Consider the following 19,104-nt stretch of genomic DNA (forward strand, 5'->3'; position numbering starts at 1 on the left):
ACGAGTTTGTCGGTAAGTTTCCGCTTTCCTTTGCAGCCTGAACCATAAGAAGAACGAACACGAGGAAGAACATTCAACCAGTCCGACACATACTTTCCCTAATTCGCTTTCACGCAAATGTTGTCAAGCCCGAAATTTTGTTTTAATATGACACAACAACCGAGAACGCGTTCGCTCTGTTAAGTGTCGCTGAGCGCGTCCGAAAAAGCTGCTCGGATCCTGTGTAAGATGACCGCATCCTCTGCAGAATGCCTACGTCCCCTTTGCCTTCTCCTTCACGCTCGAGGCTTAGCGTAGTTCTGTTTCAGGCCAGTTTTAGGCCGCTTTTGTCGCTTCTCGAGTCCACATTATGCACGCCGCGAAATACTCCAAGTGTACACTCGCCCTCTTGAGGTCCCCTTCCCCCTTCACCGTTCCAAGGCGAAGGCAGCTGCCTCAGATGCCGACCGTGACGGCATGAAGCCAAACTTGGCACTTAAGGCAAGTGTGTCAACGTCTCCGAGGCCAGTCGTCTTGTCATCCCCGCTCTGGTTTGAAGGAATAGCCGCTCTCCCTGTGCAAGCCAACGGTAAGTGTGCAGCTCGACGCCCAATCGAGCAAACGTTGTTTAGCTAGGACACATTTGTGAAAGGAACAATCGGACTTGTGCCTGCAATTCAGGTAATAAGGTGTAATTTTTTAGCCGTGGTTATCCTTCAAGCAGGGCAGATACTTTGGTTGAAGCTTGCCGTCCATAAACGACGCCTCATCCAATGTTTCTCCCAGCTGTCCAGTGTGCATCAAACAGTCGTTTTAAGGCGCGTCCCAGTGGACTCTGACCATTCCGTCTTATTATGCTGTGCGTGATATCCTATAGACAACTAAACCAACAACTCTCACGGTAGAAGTAAAATAGAGCTAACTTTAGAAATATCGGGAATTCAGCTGCAGCAGGAGTGTCTGTGCGCGGATACGCGAGGGACTATTTTTGTAGAAGGATCTATTTGAAGTAATCGATGCAGTACAGCGTACGTGTTCTGAAGTTTTACAAAGGAATAAGATGCCTGATTACTGCAGGGTTGCAATCTCGCCATAATGCTTTAGTGGTGGCTAAAGGTGTGCAGAGCTCATATAGTTTGTAACTGCAATAAGTTGCTCCATGAAACCTCACTTTCTCGACATAATTGTTATTTTCGTTCAGTGAGTGTGCTTTTAGGTGTTCCCAAATCCTCCTTTGCTGTCGTGCTGACATTTTCACTCGCTTTAAAGATGCTGAAGGGACTCTTTGATATGTGCCACATTTGGACTATTCTATAATATGGCGCTATCATCCAAGTTGTACCAAATTTTAAAAGGATCGTCTTGCTGTCACTGTGAAACTGCGCGATATATGTTAGACTGCTCATGTCACTGCTACTACAATACAACGTTGCAAATATATTTTCTTTACTCTTATGTTACTATGTTGTATTATTATTATTTAATATACAGCTCTGCTAAGGATACAACCACGCGAACGGTAGCCTGGTTAATAAGTGTTATCACAAGTATGCCATAAATTATTTCCTGCATTGCTTGCCATTCATTTCGTCATGGGCATTAGAAGCTCTGTACATGATCTGAACAATGGCGACGACTTTTGTTCAGTGGTTCATGAACACTACGAGAACAAGGTATTCGTTCATGGCCTTTAATAAACGACAGAAGTAAACTAAATCTCACGCTGGCATTTCTTATTTTTTTTACTGTGACTAATAACGTCACGGTATCAGGTGAAGTTTGAAACTTGGTAATAACGCTCATATTATTATTTCAGATCATATATACACCTAAGCTCAGCTGGCGAAAAGAAACTGCAGTGTTGCCCAGTGCAACGTCGGGCTCGTCGTAGAAGTTGAAGCTAAGCGATAGCACAGGCTTCACGCATGCGCCAACTGCTTCGTTTGCTGTACGTGCTTACGCGCCTGTAATTTGAATACGTGTCTGAATGAAGCTACTTGAAAATTATTCAGTAATCCCCAGCAAAAGCAGAAGAAAGCAGGTCCGACGCTTTGAGCAAACAAAACCGGCATTACCGTCATAACTTTGTACAGTTATTCAACGATGGGCACTAGCAAGGTTCCCAGATTTGTTATATTCTCAGCTTAGAATATATTGACTAAGATGGTGCATGAGTACCTGATAAGAGCGTCTTGTCCTTGCTGGTGCACTTTTTCTGAAGTAACACAGTGGCCATTTGCGGCTATGGACGCCGACATGTTTCCTTAATGTTAAAAGTATGATATAAACACTGGATAAGTTATTGCAGCGTGTAGGCGTGCTGTGCTTCACGTCGCCGGGGTAGTACTGAGTAAATAAATAACAATAACAAAAATATTGAGCTCTCTAAGCCACAAGTACCAACTGCATAATTTCAGCGTCGGATAAGGACTTCCTGTTCATGTAGACATAACTGTCGTGGCAGATAACAAAATCTAACGCAAATAAAAGTACTACTCACGTTCTTTCACGGACGTAAAAGCGAGAGAAGGCAAGGAGAGGAAAGGCGGACAGACAAGTGGACCAGGCAAGGGTCCTGTTTGTTACCTTGCACTGACGGTAAGGGAAAGGGGGAATACAAAGATGAAAAGAGGGAGAGGGTGAGTACTGCCAGCCAATCGTAGGATGCCCAGCAGGACTACAAATCATTTCTCAGGTCAGCGCTCTCAAAAAAAAAATTGTTCTAGTCCGCTGGACTAGAATCGTTTACCGTCACCGGTATACGTGGCCATGGCCCAATATTTTGTACTCCGAAAATGGTCGGCACTGCAGCCAGCTTTAGGTTGCCTTTTGAGAACCGCGTTAGGCGTAACCGAGCAGTTCTGTCGGAAAGGTGATTGCGGATGATGCCGCAAATGCATCCACTGACAAGGATGTCGTGCCCTTTATCGAAGGCACCATGGTAAATCGCCCTGTTCTCAGACGGCAATCGCCCGTAAGCCCTACTATGCCACATTGATTTCATGCATTAGAATCCCAAAGTAAAACCGATTTCGTCAGTTATGCTTGTGCATTCAATTTCTCGCGCCTCGTCTCCGTATCTGGCTGCTGAAATCATCAGCGTTCAATACGCCGCCCTCCCTTCTCACAACCGGTCTGTGGTGACTCAGTGGTTGAGGCCTTCTGCTGCTCAGCACACGGTAGCGGGTTCGATTCCCAGTCGCATTCTGGTGAGGGCGGAACTCGTATTCTTAGATTTAGGTGCACGTTGAAGAACCCCAGGCTGTCAAAATTGATCCAGAAACCTCCACTACGACGCCATCGTAACTAATCTAAACTATGTACAAGGTAAACTATAAAGTATATAATGATGATTATGCAATCTTATCGCGCAAGGGCCAATGCAGTCCGAAAGTATGACTTTATTTAATGTAATTGGTTTAATTAGTGAATGGATTGCCTTGATTTTTCTTGCAAATTATGTCCACCTGGGCAGATAATTCAACCTTAGTGACGTAACTCAAGTAATATTGGCTGTGTTTTTTCTTTTTTAATGAAATGGAGGCAATATCGCCCCACACAAACGGACGCTCTTCACTAGGCCTTCATCTCATATCCCGCACGCTGCTATCTCATTCCGATAAGGATAAAATATGAATGCAAGAGCATCCACGTAGTGAAATTTCGGTTGTGATTAGGGAGAGCCCGGTGGTGCGAAGTAATCCAGAGTGCCTCACTACAACGTTTCTAGCAAGCCTGCCTCGCTTGTGTACCTAAAACCTCACCAATTATTACTGTATTAAACACTTAACGTAATCTAAGGAGGTTGGAAAATGACTCTTGCCCAAATAATTGTCTGCTATATTTTTTACAGAAGTACCAAGCAGCTGCGGATGCCATGAGAATATTCACGTTTGCACTACGTAAGTATCTAGTGAGCCGTGGAATAATAATTCCGCGAAGAAGTCTCTCTCTTCCCCGTTCTTCAAACTGCGACAATATTCTGAGGAACGCACTGTATTCTAGGCAACAAAGGAGACGCGACCCACAGAAGTGATATGGACAGAGAAGTCAGATGAAGGGCAAATATTGTGCTCACAATACGTAATTTTTTACGCTTTTGGGTTTTTGTGTTATTATCACTCCTTTACCAGGCTTAGCTACATAGGCTTGATAGTATGGATAAGTTAATAGCAGTTATTCCATATTAACTACAATATTAGTTGCATTAAAAAAGAACTTGCGCTTCAAGACAGTCTAAGGAGATAAATTTATTTTGACGTGTTCTTGTGGCCGGCAAGGCATCGCTCGGAGCAACTGGCCAACTCAACTTCTGGCTGCGGAATAAACACTTGGTGTTTATCAAGACGTACTATTTTCCAGAGACAATAGCGGCACGCAGTTGTTATGCGAAGGGCGTCCTTGAAGTGGCGCCGGAGCGCAGTAAATAAATACGAATGGCTGTGCCAGACGGCGTTGATACACAGTGAAAGAAAACGTGATGCATGCATTTTCCCGTTCACTGCATGCTGACGTACATGCAAGAAAAGCCAAAAAAATAATAATAAAGTAAAAAGAAGACGAGCAGGAAGAGAGAAAATACGAGCAGAAAAATATAGCAATGAATGGCGTCTTCCCGACAGCGATGCGACGCTTGCTACGCGTCCTTGAACACGAAATCCTTTCAGTTCGATGTGAGACGCTCAAGGGACGGGGAGCATTACTTTTACACCTGCTATGCGAACGTTCCGGCGAGTGACAGCGCTGGCAGTAATGCTGCAGACCTGTCTTTCGCAACCCTTAACGGCCTTTGGCTGCTGAGAGGTCGTGCGCAAAAGTAATCGATGGTCACGCGAGTCCTTCGGCACTAGCGCGGTGTGGGCCTCGTGATTAGCAAAGGCACGCGAGGATGAGACCTCAGCGCTCTCCGGAGATCGTACGAAGGCGATATTATTGCGCTCACCGTTCGTTTCTAAGCAGGATGTGTGCATAGGCAAGGGAGATGCGATATAACTTCCTGGTGGCTTCGTCTCACTGCTTTTCACAGCGAAGCTGGTAGCCTCTCAGTGGCCATCATCTTTCGTGTCCGCGTCCGTTAGCAAAAATGAGGGCCGATCCCGGCGACTGTGCAGGCCAGAAGCAGTGGCTCGTACCCCTGTAATGCAGACGCGTTTCAACACTCAAAAAAGTGAAGCGAACAGTGCACACATTCTTCGGAATCACGCATGCATGCAACATACAGAACAGCGCATGTTTAAATAAAAAACAAGCACAAAACAAGCATCTGAACCACATTAACGATGATAAGGCGCTCCTGATAACAATGCGAAGCACGTGGCGCTCCCCGCATACGTTTCCCGGTAAATATTACTGTTGCGCAAGCTGCCGCGGTGACAGCAGCTTGCGACGTGGGAAATGACGTCCCTAGGCTTTCGTATATAAAATACTAGCCTAGCAACTGATTTCAGTGTTGTGGCAGCACTGCTATGGGCGGCGGCGTGCTGTCAAGAGAGAGAGAGAGCAAATGATAAATGAAAGGTAGGGAGGTTAACCAGGACTGAGCCCGGTTGGCTGCCCTACACTGTAGAAAGGGAAGAGGGGACGGAAAGATTAAAAGAAGACGAGAAAGTCCACTGGGGATATCATTCGGTCACTCAGTCCGGATAACAGACGCTGACTCAATTCGGTAGCTTTCAAATACCGCAGCAGCGCTTTTGTGGCCTTTTGTAGCTGCGATATGCGAGGCCATGCGCCCAAGATCTTGTTGAAGGTGAGCGACTTTCTATCTAACTGTCAAAATTACCATTACTCCTATTACTATCATTACTCTAAAGCAATAAAGCATTGCATATCCCCCTCAGCAATTGTAGTTGTGGTTTTCAACAGCTCCGCTGGAAATCCACTTTCGCAGAGCCGGGATGGCGAGTCATTTTTTTCTTCTTTTTCACTGGTTACGCGGCGCTTATGAACGTAAGCATAAGAAACTAGCACAAGTTCGAAAAAAAAAACTAAGTGCCCTTCCACTTTCTGAAAAAGGATGACCTGCGAAGCTGTGTATGTGGTCCCCTTAATGTCGAACTGCACCTCTACCGCGGGTGGGCCTGGCATTGCACTATCTGCGGGATCGGCCCACGTATGGGGAGTGCTTAACGCCTGCTTCCCCTCCACCGCGGGTCGGCCCGGCATTGCACTACCTTAGGGATCGGCCCACGTATGGGGAATGGTTAACGTCTGCTTCACCTTCGCCACGGGTCGGGCCCACGTATGGCCTACGTATGGAAAGTTTTTTGCCTACCACGCCAACGACACGAAAACTTCTTTGGGGAGTAGAGGTATACAGCTTCGCTGTAAAAATGCCGATAAAGATATTCCTGCCCCCTTACACATAAGCCCGTTACTTCTGGTATGTAAAGGCTACACTGTCTCACACTTATTTCTTCTAAATTCGCATGTAGGCCGCTCAAATTAACAAGCGCTATTATTAGTTTTATTAGGTACCAAAATTTCCTATTGCATGCTGTAATATGTATTGAAATATGGAGCCACAGCCATGTGGTGAATGTCGACAGTATTATTGTGTTCTGTCTGATTAGATGTAAAGGATTATCCAGCTGGATTTCCATATATCGATTTGAGCACTTATATTTAAACAGAACGTGCTAATGTCAGGATGGAAAACTTACTAACTGCTCGTTTGCGGCGCTCTGTACTTGTATTTGTCTTTTCTTTTATCGCAACAGCGCAATATTAACGATACTTAATGCAAACGGACACAAGGCTCGGCTTGCATGCTTCTGCAGTGCTGCTTTTACACATTTAGCCAGTGAATGAAAAGCATGACATATTTCACTCCACTGGGGTAAACGGACGGGGACGTCACTTGCCAGGGGAAATATTAAATTCTGGGGTATTATCTGCCAAAACCACCATCTGATTGTGAGTCACGCCGTAGTGGAGGGCTCCAGATTAATTTCAACCACCCGGTGTTCCCTAACGTGCACCAAAAGCACGGTACACTACCGTTTTTACATTCCGCCTCCATCGGAATACGGCTACCGCAGCCGGGATCGAGCCGGCTACCTTGTACTCAGCAGTGCAACGTCAAATATCCACTGGAATATCGCGGTGGGCCATGCAAGGGGAGTGTCTATGAAGGAACGAACAACCATGGCCCAGTAAGGGCTTGGCAGATTTATTTACCATTTAAGACACTTTAAACTATTGCTAGCTAGCACAGCTGAAGATTTTAGACATTAGGGAGGACGGATGATACCCCAGCCATTACAGTCAGTTCGGCGCGCACCCGGGCCTCAACCTCACCCCCCCCCCAGACACACACACACACACACCCCCACCCACAGACACACACAGACAAACACACAAACACACGAAAACACCAAATCAAATATCACCTCATCGGTGCCTGGCTTCGACTTACCTGATGTGCCGAAAGTGACGTTGTTGTGCTGATGAGCCTACACATGCGCCTAAATTGATTGCTCAAAAAATGACGTCTGCAACATTTCTACACAGCTAAATTGATATCACCATTTGTCTTGCAAGACATATCCGTCTCTTCGAGTAATTCACCTGCAAAGGCAGAATAGTAAAATTACAATCTGCCATACAATTAGTTTGTAATTGTAAAGGAGGGCGTATATAGCAAATATTTTTGAGCGCAGAAAGTTAGTCACGGAAAGTAAACAGTTTCGTCTTCTTCAATTGTCTCAGGAAAGTTAGTTTTGAAATTTGAGCCGTCAAACGAACATTTTACAGAGGAAAAATAAACGAGGAAGCCCTCGTGGTTTCTTCAACTAACTGTTAACACCATACTGTGGCTTTGGATTACATTTAGATCATGCTGTCTGGTGTTCCCAAGAGGCCCGTATAGAAAGAAATAAACAAAAGTGTTGTAAATTAAAGAAAGAACGGGGGGGGGGGCGAATAGGCACAGTTGCTACGTGGTCCTCTTGTGGGTATTGTGGGTCCAAATTCTGAATGATGCACTCGTGTTACTTCCTATTCCCGTAGAAATGTCTCTGAACTGACGTGCGTAACTCTGCATGTGCTCGGATGGTCGTGTCATTTCAAGTACGCCTAAGCTATGAAGCCCGCTTGAGCATTCTAGGATATTGGAAGACCCTGATTCTCGACAGGATATAACATAAATGAGCAGCATTTTTGCCGTAAAGTGATTCTGTCATTTATTCCTTCACGCAATTTATGAATACTCGCTCTTATTTCCTTTTGCAGTTTTTTTGGGCAGCACCACAGCAGGAAGCTCACGCGTAAGTATTGCATGTTTATTGTTACTGAGTCGTTAGTTTCAAATGAATGCCTTGCCTGCGCGATGTCTCTATAACCTCATGTCTGTTATGCGCGATGTCTGTTAACATTACAGCATCGTTGTATTGCTATGCTGAACTGAACTGAGGACTGTTTCATCTTCGGGTTTCCCATGAGCCGTTGCGACTATTAAATTACTGAGATGCTGGGCCCGTCGCAATAAATAAATCTTAAACAGCGCATGCTAGTAAATCTTCCCGAGCTTATTCGAGGGAGCAACAAATGGCATGAACAGTTCGGTAAGTATTCGAGAAGATGAGCGTGTCAGCTTCAAAGTAGATTAAAGTTACACTTCGGCAACTCACCGACCCGTGTGCTAATTTTTATGCATAGCAGTCCCTGAGAAGTCGACGTGATTGAGAACAACGGAAGGATAGGTCGTATAACTAAAACGCAAGTATGGCATAAGAGCTTGACAAAAAAACGCGGAAGGGGTCATTGAGTACAGCGCAAGTTGCGTTCCATCTATACACTGCTTGCAAACAATAATTCTAAGCGTTATGACACGCTTAGTAACCAAATCCCGTTGAAGACCTTTAATGGGAGTCATTGCACCTCCTCGTGGAAGAAAATAGTTATTGTGTTTACTCAGTGTCATTTGAAGTATTGCGTAATCCCATACGTCGGATATTGTATCAGTGCAGCACGTCTGAAGTCCATTTTGGAACCGAGTCTGAGGCCCAGAAATCGAACGCAAACGGGACTGGTCTGCTTAATGCGCACGCCATCAAAGCTAAGCTCGATTCATGCGGCAGTTCGCCGTGTAATCCATGGAGCAGAACGAATAGGACCTTCCCGATGACTGAGAAGAAGCAAGCAATGTCAACTGAGCTTGGGTCAACAAAACATCTCCCTGGGTTATTACTAGAGATTTAATATTTTAACCGTAGGAGCACGCTGATACGCCGACCTGCCTGAGCATTCTTAAAATATAAATTAAATTGTGGGGTTTTACATGCCAAAAACCAAGATATAGTTATGCGACACACCGGAGCGCGAGGACTCTGGATTATTTCTGACCGCCTGAGTTTCCTTAACGTGCACCCAATGCACGGTACCCGAGCCATCGTCCAATCCGCTCTCATTGGAAGGCGGCCGCCATGCCCAGGATTCAATCGGCGACTTCGTCCTCAGCGGCTCATCGCCGTAGCCGTTGAGCTACCGGGGCGAGTCTGCTTGAGCTCTCTTCTGGACGCCGAACCGCAACCGTGGAAACACTGAGCAACCATTAAGGCAAGGCATACCGCTGAGACACAGATAAATGGTCTTTACGTGTACTGAAAACCCACCCTCACATTATATGAACGTGCCCGTTATTGCGCGAAGTGGGCCAAAATTATAGATACTTCGTAACTCTTGTCAAGTGGTAGACCAAACATGGACCTCTAGAGTGCGCACTTACACGCCTTTCTAGAAGATGATCCATCACAAGGGCGGTCTGTATGCATTACTAAGTCAAGGCGTTATTAATGTTCGGAGTTACTATGGGCACTGGATAAACTTGACGAGTTCCAAGTCACTATGCCGACCTTACCCCCCTCACTTCCTTCGTCAGCGTTGTCAAGGAAAGGATACAAAACAGGCGGTTTTGCTGTTTTCTTGTAATGGTCACGTAAAAGTTCTCAACGAGCTGTCGTCGTAATGCCAACACCAGCAGATTGTTACTTGTAACCAGTTCTTTATGGTAATATATAAGACAAAGAGGATAATGTGTTTAAATGTTTTAGCTAAATTTGCAAACATCTTTGACTGGGCTTTGTTTATTGAAATGAAAATAAAAGAAAGAGATTTACTCACCCTATAACGGCTACTATATTTATCATCGCAGAAATAACAATATATGAAAAAATATGTAATAGGAAAATGAAAAGAAACGGTCACAGAGCCAGAACTCCCCGACACACAGTCCTATGCATCCATGAACATATAAAATATAAAAGGCAAAGGCAAGTCGCACAACAATCAGCTTGTAAACAAAGTCACTAAGTCACACAAGCGGCCGCAATGCAGACTGCGATGAGCATGCAAACAGATGAGATTACACACGGTTAAAATAATACACGCAGAGTCAAAAGCGAGTTTCAGCACAGGATACAAATCTGTATAACACGTAATATGTAAGCGTTAATAACTACGAAAAATGAAAGCAAGTTGTAGTTACATCGTGTGTCTTTTCAATGCGATATCTAGTACTTGTTAAGGTTGCCTGTATCTTCGTAAAGACTTCCGAGTGCATTCAATTATTTTCGCTGTGTTATTTTCGATGGCCAAGGACGTCAGCAATTTTGCGAGTGAGAAAGGTCGGTGAGGATCAATGGAGTGTAGCGTTTTGTCTAGCTGCCGTCTTTGCATCGCGTGTCTGGGGCATTCGAAGAGGAGATGGCGAACCTCCTCATTGTCGTTGCCACAGGAGCAAGCCGGGGAAGAAGCCCGTTTTATTCGATATAGAAAATGTTTGGTGTATGCTGATCGCATTCGATGAATTGGTGTCTCGGTACTTTTCGAAAGTTCTTCATCCAGTCGGTATTTGAGTTGAGAGTCCATTTCGCAAAGAATTGATTCCTTAGTTATTTTCATTGAACTAAGTTCACATACACAACTCTTTATCAACGAGGCAGAAAATGAAGCCAAATCATAACACAAGGTTAATACCTTGCGCTCTGATTGGGCTTCATTTTCTGCCTCGTTGATAAAGACGGTACAGAAGTATACAAGCTGTTGAGAGCCTGCCGTTCTTCGATGAACTAATATTTGCCTAAAAAACTCCTCCCTTATCTCGAGCAGTAATTGCAGCTTACACACGGATGCAGCGGCATCATCAAAGTTTTTGTCGTACAGTCGCCATTAGGATGATTCCACCCCGAGGCCATTCGGTACAAAGTGTGCTGCTCATAAAATTTGGCTCCTTTCGCACAATCTGGATAACGTGTTGCGCAAAAGATCATCTAATATAAAAAGAGAAATGCCTGTGTAACCCCAGCTCAAGGAGCAGCAATCTGCGTATCCATGTATTATCGTCCTTGTAGTACAGAAACTCACCAAGCGTTTATTGCTTAGAAGTTGTTTCAGACCTGCGATTAAAGGATTCTCGCTTTAATACTTGCTTCGGCTCCCTTTCACTTACTTTGTGGGTATTTTACCTTGGTGGCTTTAAAGAAAACAACATTATTTCTCTGTATCAATTCTACAGTGGATCTCCTAGCAAGTGTGTATCTCTTCGATTTGCTGCCCTTGGTAGCACAGTAACCAAACTTGAAGTTGCTACGGTTGGTTCGTTACTTCAAGGTAGCGCATAACACAATGTAACTCTTGCAATGACCCGTCAATTTCTTCCATCTTTTCTGGAAATCTCTTCAATAGGTCCGGCGAGGGTCCTACAGTCTTCCCGACGGCTCGGAGTTCATCGTGGGCCTCCTCAAGACATCCTTCCGGTGCCGGGCAAATGGCTACTTCGCTGATGTCGACAATCACTGTCAAGTGTTCCATGTGTGCCACGAGCAGCCAAATTTTATGGGGCCTTCTAGATACCAGCTGTTCAGCTTTGTCTGCGGAAATACCACCATATTTGATCAGCTGACGCTTACGTGCATGTATCCCGACGATGCCATACCGTGTGGCACTGCACCGCTCTTCTACGACGTAAACAGCAATTTGGGTGACGACAGCGCCTACTTCCTTAGTGACGACGACATCGTTGACAGAGATGCACATCGTTCTCACAGCTCCTTGGAGGAAGCCCCGCCGCCGCTGCCACCACCACCGCCTCCTCCACCCCCGTCCCCGCCACCACCACCCCCACCACCACCCCCACCACCGCCACCACCGCCACCACCACCACCACCGCCACCACAGCCGTCGCCCCACGTATTAGAGTTTGATGCTCCAGATGACTATTTCACAGGGTATCGAGAGCTGGAATATTTCGACGACCATTCTGAAGAGAGTCCCCCGTTCCTAACAGCCACCAGCACGACGACCACGACAACTACTACGACCACGACTACGCCGAGGCCGTATAGGGCGCGGTACACAACCCGATCGTCCAAACGCGGAAAGTACTTCCCGCAACGCTCGAGGTCTCGCACCACTCCCAGTCGATCTCGTGGCGACATTCCCATCCTGGAAAGCCCGGGTAGGTCGTGGGGTCTGCACAGGGGCAGCCGCCGAAAGGAAGTGTTCGGGGTAGATGCAACAACAGTCAGACCAACGGAACCGATTGTGGTACATCCGAGGAGGCTACCAAAGAAAAAAATCATTGTGACACCTCTTCGCCGACCTGTGACTCGCCAGACAACACTCCCTCCGCGACACCATGACGAAGTACCAGTGTTCAACGAAAAACTTGAAGCGCGACCACGGACAGTTCCTCCGTTCGACTTCGAACCGCGGCAAGCTCCAAAACCTGTCCACCACACGCCAAAACCGACGCAACGCCACAGACTGAAGAGCTTTGAAGACGAAACACCCGAGAGCCTTTTAAGACAACTTGAAGAAGCTTTCGCGCGCGATTATCCCAATATTCCTACCCACGGTGATCCAGTAAGATCCCATATAATCGGAAGGCTATCAACCGGTCGCGTCGATTCGAAAAAGTCAGAACCATTAGTCTTCAGTAAAGATAAGACCGTTGTTGACATAAAGAACACTACTCTGAAACAAGGGAAGGAAGAAAAATACCAGGGAATAACTGTCCTATCAAAAGATTTTATTCAAGTAGCCCCGAAGGATGCCGATTTGACTCCTGTGGCACCAGCAGTGAACACAGACGGTGATTTCGCATCAAACTCTTCACTCCTTGGTGTGCTGGAGGTTACCAAAGAAGTAGCACCGGCGATACAAGGATCAACTCCAACACAGGTCGACGGACCGACATGGAACAACGAAGGCAATACTAACTACACGCAAACCGATCTCACTGCGAAAGTCGATAGCCCTGTCACAAGTGTATCGTTGGTCACTGCTGACGTACTGTTAACGCAACCCAATGGTCCTGTTACGGAAGCGGCACAAACGACTCGAGCTGAGCGGGAAGATTTCCCGTATCGCACGGCGAACACAACTAACTTTCATCCATAAAGGGTACGGGATGCCTTCATGCAGGAGTTTAAGGGGCCGGTTCTCTTAATCTTCAGTGAAATCCCTTGTATAATGTGAAAAGAAAAGTGAAATAGGATGTGAAATGAAGTCTATGACGTAACCTGTATATAATGTCGAAATAAAACAATCTCTCATGATACCAATGGGTATGTGCTCCTCACTTCGTTTCTCTCATGTAACAGAGTCCGCTCCTAATGGAAGTTCGGTTGCCGGTCTCTTTAGTCCTGTCCTCTGTGGGTACACGCCTACCGCTGCACATCGTGTGTGAACGTAAGCTACGTGAGCCCGTCACCACTTCCGGTTTTGCGAGGTTCTTCCAACTCGGGAAACAGGAGACCGCCCTGAGATGACCAGGTTTCGGCAAGGTGAAACTTTCCAGGAACCCAGTATACCTTGTCTACATATATGTGAGAGCCACTGTGGAGTATATCATGAAATTCCAGCTTTAGGTTGCAGTGAAACATGGTAGAACGACTTGACGACACTGCACCTAGCGGAGGCCCTTGCCGACGTTTCTAATGTTCTTAACGTACGAGTACACTCCTGCAGAATCCAGTCACCTCGAGAAAGACGCCAGCCAGGAGACTGCATTAACAGTGCATTTTGAAATACTTTTGGGTTTTCGAGATTCCCTCTGGGCTGACGACGTTCTCGGCGCATGCCATGTACATCGGCTAAAACTATTTTTTAAGCATCATTCGGTCAACTATAGCAATTATTTGATATTTTCGCTGCAGAATGCGATGTCAGCAAATGGCACTATTTCAAATATTTCCCCCTGTGTCTCAAAAGAGATGGTGTGTTATTTGTAGTTGTTGATGCCACTTATTCGTCACTATGCTTAATATGACAACCAACTGGTGGTCAGTATTATATGACAATAATCGACTAAAAAATCATGTTATCTTTAACGTTATTTTTGTTCCCCTGTGACAACTCCTGTCCCAAGTTTAACACACCAGCCAAACTTCTCCTGCACGCTATCCGGCAGCAGGTTACTCGCAAAGAACCTTAATTTCACAGCATGGTTTGCCGGTATGCTTTCTTGCTTAATCAGGATATCAAAAATTCTCAGTGATCTGGTAAGCTGGCCGCGTCTTCTCTGAAGCGCAGTTTCGAAGCACCTGTGTGTTGTGTGGCTCGGCGATCGTCATCATGTGGTGTTGCGTACTCCAGGGTAGCGTATCGTACTGCTGCCGAGTTGTAGAAACGCCTGTTTATCGAAGCTCGACCGACGTTACTATTGGGTAGCGTGGCATTGTCGGTGGGCTGCAGGCATCCGGTATACCATGGCGACCAAGCCAGGACGAGACGATTTCTAGTGCGAAACTTGCACAGTTTATTCAAAGGTTGGTGAAAGATGAATAGAAGAGAATGAAGTGTAAAAAATGTACATTTCGGAGCCCCTTAAATAGGCTATCTACAATCGTGGGAGGGATTTTGCTTCCGTCGACGTCACGTGACAGGCACAGAGTTCGATTCGCGGAAAAAGGGCCCCGCCTCCGGTTATACCAAGCGTCTGGTTATGCCAAGCCTCGGGTTATACCAAGCCTCCGGGAATTGTAGAGGCTTGTCCTTCTCTTTTGCGCGTTGCTGGTTCGTGGAAGTTCTCCTGTAGAGTTTGACAGTTCAAGAAAAGGGTCCCTCTAAAGTCGCACACAGACACGAAAGAGGCCTTTAAACACTGCGGGGCTTCCGCCAGACCGGCAGACACTCGAGATGACCATGGCGAATTAGGAAGTCACACTTCGTTTCGACGAAGGAGGTGAGGCTTGGCCTTCCGGTCCCGACGTGGGAGCGGCCCGCTTAGTGATGAATTATCACGACTTGCAGGACCAAATAAAGTTTTCCTCCCTTCCTTCCTTCGTTTCGACGAGGCATGGTGGGCGAAAATCCTTTTTGCACGGCGTGCTAGATGCCAACCGTAACAGTGGTTATTCAGGACTCTAAAATCCAACGGTCGAGATTATCATGCAGGCATTAATGAAGATCAAAATTTACTGTGCCCCCACGAGTCAACGATGCCCCAAACGCTGATTTTTGCATCCTTGTATGTCCGTCCAGACGGAATTCTCAAGAGGCGTACTGCTATGAAACGAAACCCTTCGCCGAGCTTCTTCGCGGTGACGTGCACTTCAAACCTGAGCGAATTTAGTACCCTAAACAATTGCTCATACACTCTCGAATTTTCTATTGAAGCCTCTACCTTGCATTGCTTACAACTCCGCCCGTATTCATGAAAGAGAACTTGCGCTAGAATTGTTTGCAAGTGCGAAATCCAGCCACTGCTGATGCTAGACATAGTATTAATGAAGGCGGCCGGCAAATCGACGTACGTGTTCTCAATTGCATCGCTTTGTCAGCCGGTAAGGCGACGTATTTGTAACACATTTCGGCGATATTTCCTTCGGTGCAAGTCGTATAAAACTTACAGTGCACACCCTTATGGCCACTCATTGGTTCCAGTACATGGGTCACAGCGAGGTTTTGTTAAACAGATGCACGGCAGGTAGGTGTATTGCATTTTGTCGCCCAATATTTCTATTAACTTATGAAAGTGCAATGATTGCATAAAGTAAAGAAAATCAGATGTGTTGCTATATGCATTCAGAGATGAGGTCCAACAGTTAACATACAGATATAGTTGAAGCCTACTTCTACTCTCAAGATGCCGTTCGAAGTCACGAATATGCGCAATTCTACACAATTATTTAAAAAATGAAGAAGCTTCAGCTGGCTATTTTAGTGGAGGATAGCGTACGTGAATGACATATCGCTTATCAAAAAACAGCTAGCCTATTTCCTTGCAGAAAGTAGGTTAAAAAAATGAAACGACTTAGCAGCGTCGATCGGTTTAGCACGTCCTCGGTCAACGTCAGAGATTCTTACAGCTTCGTCTTCGGACAGGTTCAAAGCAGAGCCTTAGACAACGTGTAGCGGCACGATTCCCTCCCTCCTCTTCCTTTCTTTTTTGTCTTTTTCTTCCTTTGTTTTTCGTTGAAGGCCGTTGTTAAGAGGGTGCACTACGAGGGACGGCTCGTCCTCGAGAAAGCAGTGATGGCTCGTGACAAGGATCGAGACGAAAGGGACGCTGCGGCGCCGCCAGTGCCTTCTCGATCCTTGTCATCATCAAACACAAGTTGTGTATACCCGTTGCCGGTCACTACCACAGTATCCTGTGTTCACACACGCTGGCTGCCTGGCACTCTGATTCGGCTGCAGCTGGGCGGCACTACACTCGCAGCGAAACACGAGCTTGGAACTACGGCACATTATCGACCCGCGGCAAAACAGAACCTGCACGTTACGCGCCACGAAAGCGCTGTTGTGCGTGTGCGTGTGTGCGTGTGTGTGCTTGCGTGTGTGGGGGTGCTTTTTTAAACCTCCCTCTCTTTTTATGTGTGGGCATTTTTTCGTTATCTTTACCTTTACCTTAACCTTTACCCAGAGCAGGGTAGCAAACTGGATATCTTTCGGTTAACCTCCCTGCCTTTCTCATTTCTTTCATCTCTTTCTTTCTCTATAATCGATTGCAGGAACTTACTGAGACATTTCGGCACGCGCACATATACAGCCACTCGCAGAAAAAATCGACAGCTGCAACGGGCATCACTTCGCCGATAAAATTGATAACATTGCAGCACGTTCACAATTGCAGCCGAACTGGTCCATGTCTTGCCCTAGTATAGGCTGTACTTTCGTGCGACGCACGCGTGAAATCAGCGCGCATTCAATAACCAGCGTGGCTGGGTAGAAATGTAACCGCGCTGAGCGACGGTCAGCAGCCTGAAGCGGTTATTTTGCAAGCACGCAGCGCGAGGCGGAAGCCGACGTAATTTGGGGATCTTACTTTTCACGGGGGCGTATGATTCCGCTGTGACAGCCGGCCTGCCGATGGGCACTGTGCAATTCAGCTGTCAGAGGGGGAAGTCACCACCGGAAGCCCCGCTTTCAGGCGGCCCCGGCGAACTGTCCAGACACACCCGGAAATTGCCGCCGAAGTGGTCGAATCGGAACTGACGCAGGGACAATCGTGATGCCCCGAATAAAACCGGCAATCAGGTGTTTTTTAGCGACGAACACGTGTCGCGTCCGATGTCGAATTCTAGCCCCAGAGGAGCACCGGGCACTGCGTTTGATCGATGACTACTGCACTGTCGACGGACCCGCAGGCCCACTGGTAAAAGTTGAGGAGCTTAGGTATGTCACATCGTGACGGCTTACGCATGTGTACCCACACTTATCGCTTTTTATTCGCTCCACTGGGTATAGAGTTTTTCATCGGGAAAGGAGGAAAGGGTGCGTGGCGAGCCTTTCGAGGAAAGGGAAAAGCTGCTCAATATCTGATCGCTTGGTTAAACATAAGAGCGCATGCTCGTGTACGGCCAACCTAAGGCAACTGCGAAACATCTAAGCGCCAGGCTCTATCAAATATTCGGGATACACCGGCATCGTTCTCACGCATTTCAAGTCTAGTAGACTTGAATTCACTGTGACATGTCTAGGCTAGCCTCCTGTATGAGGCCGATGGTGCTGCTCAGCACAGCGATCATTGCGGTTGGTAACCAGCATGATACATATGATAAGCTGCGCGTGCGCGTGCGTGCGTGCGTGTGTGCGTGTGCGCGTGTGCGTGTGTGAGGGTGGGTGGGTAGGTGCGTGCGTGTGTGCGTGCGTGCGTGCGCGTGCTTCCGCGTTGCCTTTCTTGCCCTATAAAGCCCTAATATCAGAGAGGGATTGCATGAAACGAATGCGACGGCTGTATTTTAGGACAAAATTTCCGTAATGTGGGTGAGTGCGTCGTGTAGAGCGGGACGAACACGACCGAAAAAAAAATCGGTTATCATCCTCTTTCTCGAAAAAAAAAATAGAAAACGGGCTAACGCCGCAATACGACCTCGCATAGTAAGGCCGCACAACGTTTGTAGAACTATAAACGTTGGTGCTGCATGCTTGGGCCATGCGCTATATAGAACAAAGATATCTGTAATCCAGCACCTACCACTGCTTAGGACGCTCGCGCAGTTCGTAAACGGTCACCTTGCTGGATAAGTGGAATACACAGTGTAAGGTATGCTGTTATTAGTAGCCAAAGCTATGTTATTCATGGATGGAAATCCCGCCCACCAAACCAAGTAGTCACGCAATGTAATCTACAGCTAACAGTTTGAACGCTTCTATAAGTATATCAGCACAACTTCTACCGTAGCAAAACGGTACACACGCTGTTACGATCGTCGCGTATGTTTTATTGCTCCTAAACCGCAGCTTAGAACTAAAGGAGATTGCTGCTATACGGTCACATTAGTGAATGGAACTTTCCAAAATACACAATTGATCTCCGAGAATCGCGCTGCGTGCTCCGTCCGCCACAACGCCAGCATAAACTCCGGCCATGCTGACTTAAACCCCTTCAGTACGTCTCACAGAACTGTTTTCCACGTAGGATACACCACGTCACACTAAACGGACCGCGCGAGCGCGACAACGAACACCAAAAAGCCAGCGCCGAGCGTTGTATACCTGACATACAAGACGGAGCGGAGACGGAGATACAAGATGGCGCCACTGCGTGCGCAATATGGTGGCGCCCATGAAAAAATGGTCTATAGATGGATTTAGATTCTTCTTACAATCTTCTAACATTCTACGGAAGTGCTTGAACATGACAATGAACTTGCACAAGCAATTATAGACTCTCCG

At 46.7% G+C, this 19,104-nt stretch overlaps 1 long non-coding RNA gene across 2 annotated transcripts in view; it reads right to left on the reverse strand.

Annotated features, from left to right (window-relative positions):
• The window catches only part of LOC135897781 (uncharacterized), a 245,561-nt gene extending 227,931 nt beyond the window's left edge, over window positions 1-17,630 (reverse strand). For both annotated transcript variants that reach the window (XR_011509935.1, XR_011509936.1), the window contains exons 1-3: window positions 17,252-17,630; window positions 7,397-7,548; window positions 4,922-5,113 (exon numbers count right to left, since the gene is read on the reverse strand). This is a non-coding gene — a long non-coding RNA (uncharacterized lncRNA). The remainder of the gene's footprint in view (window positions 1-4,921; window positions 5,114-7,396; window positions 7,549-17,251) is intronic.
• Between the last annotated feature and the right edge of the window lie 1,474 nt (window positions 17,631-19,104).

This window comes from Dermacentor albipictus, chromosome 1 (assembly GCF_038994185.2).
Source record: "Dermacentor albipictus isolate Rhodes 1998 colony chromosome 1, USDA_Dalb.pri_finalv2, whole genome shotgun sequence".
Lineage (NCBI taxonomy): Eukaryota > Metazoa > Arthropoda > Arachnida > Ixodida > Ixodidae > Dermacentor > Dermacentor albipictus.